General features: G+C 43.7%; 1 pseudogene; it reads left to right on the top strand.

Annotated features, from left to right (window-relative positions):
• The first annotated feature begins 314 nt into the window (after positions 1-314).
• LOC147430928 (glutaredoxin pseudogene) lies at positions 315-665 on the top strand (annotated as a pseudogene).
• The last annotated feature ends 2,727 nt before the right edge of the window (positions 666-3,392 follow it).

The raw sequence follows: 3,392 nt of genomic DNA, 5'->3' as shown, positions 1-3,392 counted from the left end.
TCCCCGCATCATCCGCGCATGGATGATTTGGGGGGGGGGGCTCCAACCTCCCCTTTTTTTTTAGATTTTCACAAGAAAAGCTGGGCATCCCCGTCTCAATGCATGCTTGCAACAGTTTATGATATGCCATTGAGAACCCGTGTTGCATGACTTGTGGACAACACTCAGAGAGAGAGAGAGAGAGAGAGAGAGAGAGAGAGAGAGAGAGAGAGAGAGAGAGAGAGAGAGAGAGAGAGAGAGAGAGAGAGAGAGAGAGAGAGAGAGAGAGAGAGAGAGAGAGAGGCAGGTGTTCATTCTATGTGTGTAGAAGGACCATGGGAGGCTTTGTGCAGAGCAAGGCATCCCATTCTCCCAATATGCCTCTCTCCAAGGCCAAGGGTCTCCTTGCGTCCAATCCTGTGGTCATCTTTAGCAAGACGTATTGTCCCTATTATATGGAGGTGAAACAGCTTATGTCCAATCTTGGAGCCAAAATGGCAGTGATCCAGCTTGAGAAAGCGACGGTCAAAGCAGTTCAGTCTGCTCTTTCAGAGTGGACAAGGCAAAGGATTGTACCAATTGTGTTCATTAGGGGCAAACATATTGGTGGATGTGAAAGCACCGTGGCAAAGCAGCATGAAGGGAAAATTATTCCTCTTTTGAAGGAGGCTCAAGCCCTTATATGAAGCACTTCCTTGCGTATTGTTAATGTGATTAATTTTTGTGACCTTATAATGAATTGCTGGATAAAATGGATGTCTTTGGAGATCCTTAAAAGAATAACTTATAATTCTGAGAGATGTCATGTAGAGAAGTTAGTGTCCCAATCAAATCATGCATTTCTGCGGTCTTGTTCATTAGCAGTATAATATCAACACCGGAAGTTTGAAGAGAGTTTTAGAGAGAGAGAGAGAGAGAGAGAGAGAGAGAGAGAGAGAGAGAGAGAGAGAGAGAGAGAGAGAGAGAGAGAGAGAGAGAGAGAGAGAGAGAGAGAGAGAGCCAACATGTAAGTGCGCGTAGAGTGGAGGAGGAGGGGTGAGGCAAGCTGGAGGCCTAGGACGGCAATGAGAATCAGATCAGTGCCCACCCATGCAGGTGAAGGCAAGTTCCCTGCCTCTATTTGCACCGTGTGCATCCTTGACCATCCATTCTCCACTCGAGCACCCCTACATCAGACCAACCCCTCTCAGTTGAATTGTTGCACATATGTAGAGGGTCTCTTATAGAGAGATATGCAAAGACATAGAGCCAAAGAATATGAATGGTGATGGAAATTGGTCAAGTGAGGCAGTATGTCAACCCTTGTGGAGGACAAAGCAACGAGAAAGATAAATTGTTGGTTCTTTGGCAATGGCACCAGAGGTTATAATGCAGAAGAGTGGTGCTGCCATGAGCATTGTATAGGATATCTACTAATGTTGCACAGAGGGTGAAACAAATACCATCGATCGTAGTGAGCTCATGAGCCTTTGAGAAAGCTCAAAATTCATAGGCGGCCATGAGCTGAGTGCTTGGGGTAGCATGAGTCACGTGGGAGTTTGCAAAATAAGGGGCCATGGGAAGCTTTCATACCCCTCTTCAGATAGGTATCACATCTTCATGTGATCTTGGCTATGGCACAAAGGTGTTGTGAAGAAATCTCGTGAGTTGCATGAGCCGCACTCGTCCATACTTGCCCAGGTTAGAATTAGGTCACCTACCCGCCTATGCTCACTCTCATTGACAAATTTATATAAGTCCACCTAAAATTTAGAAAAAAAAATTGAATTCACTTAAATTGCCCAGAGCTACCGTGAACCCAACATCAAATAAGATTCCTTCTTTGCACCACCATTCAAGCGATAAAATTAAAAAGTGAAACAATACTCGGGTGAAAAGTCACACTACAAGGAACTGTAAATAGGCTTGTTTATATCTATACTGTAATATAACAGCAAAGTGAAGCTTCAACCATGTGTCAAAATATCCGCGGGCTTAGACTTGGGCTTTCGCTTCGGCGAGAGAGAGAGAGAGAGAGAGAGAGAGAGAGAGAGAGAGAGAGAGAGAGAGAGAGAGAGAGAGAGAGAGAGAGAGAGAGAGAGAGAGAGAGAGAGAGAGAGAGAGAGAGAGGGAACTAGATAAAGTGTGGTATGTGTGTCATATATACTCTCTCTGTGTGTGTAAGAGAGAGAGAGAGAGAGAGAGAGAGAGAGAGACTCGAGAAAACTAGATAAAGAGTGGTATGTGTGTCATATATACTGTGTGTGTGTGTGTAAGAGAGAGAGAGAGACTCTATCTCTCTCTCTCTCTCTCACACACACACACACACACATTGTGTATTACCAAATGCTTTATTTTCACCCTCCTTCTATAATCCCCCCCCTTTCTGAAGCACTCATAGCACACTAACTCATAAGTTGCTACTCATGGCCGGTGGGACTAGGCCCTTGCTTAAAAAAAACTCTCCTAAAATTAAACACATTGGGCTCTCATAAGGCGGCTTGCGCATCCTAGGCTGAGATCTCCCCTTGCAATGTTTCTGTGCATCACTTGAAGACGCTTAACAGGAGGGCGGCTTGCCTGTCTCGCCGATCACGCTCAGGAAATGAAGCTCAAACCTCTATAAATAAGGTGAGGGCGTACCTTTCCCCTCACTTAGCTCTAGAGTACGCAATTCGTTCTGTTTTTTTCCGCTACTGTCTGATCTTGCCAACATGGAGCTCGCAACTCAAGTCACATACGTACCTTACTAAAGCTTAGGATTTTTGTTCAAATAAAGATGCAATACCTTGCATAGCACTATGTACTTCTTGCTTTACCTAAAGTAATTGAGCAATGGATTCTTTTTCCTGTATATATTCGGCTTAGAAAGTAGCTGCTGCATTAATTCAACTACTGTACTGTGAGGTTTTTTTTAAACCTTAGGACTGCTTGTGCATACAAAGCATCGGGCTTTTTTTGCAGAACTGCGTACAAATGGTATTCTTCTGTTGATAATCTTTTACAAAACTTGATATAGTAAACCTAGGGATATTGTACCCCCACCTTGTCCTAAAGCATCTCCTAACCTCAGGACTCAATAGATCGCCTATGTAGTATAATTGAAAGATTTGTCGATTCCAGTGCTTCGTTGTAGGTTTATGAGCCTGACTGGTTATTTTATTAAAGCCTTGACATCATGGTAGACCTTGGGTCTCTTATGCATAAGAAAACGTAGGTCGGTGGTTGTTTTGCAATAAGGGTAGCCTGAGGAAATTGTAAAGGGCTTCATTTAAAGCCTCTTGAGCATATATGGCAGTATGTGTATGTATATGGTTGTGAACATGATAGTTGGCTTGATGGCCATTCCTAACACATGCTACAATTGGTTGTGTATACAAAAATGGGGGCTGATACAATGTCCCGAGTGTATAAATGGTGGCAACATAAAGGTT

The sequence above is a fragment of the Adiantum capillus-veneris genome, chromosome 21 (genome assembly GCF_014529385.1).
Source record: "Adiantum capillus-veneris isolate H3 chromosome 21, ASM1452938v2, whole genome shotgun sequence".
Lineage (NCBI taxonomy): Eukaryota > Viridiplantae > Streptophyta > Polypodiopsida > Polypodiales > Pteridaceae > Adiantum > Adiantum capillus-veneris.
The sequence above is the reverse complement of the archived record's forward strand: the minus strand, read 5'-3'. Positions and strand labels throughout refer to the sequence as shown.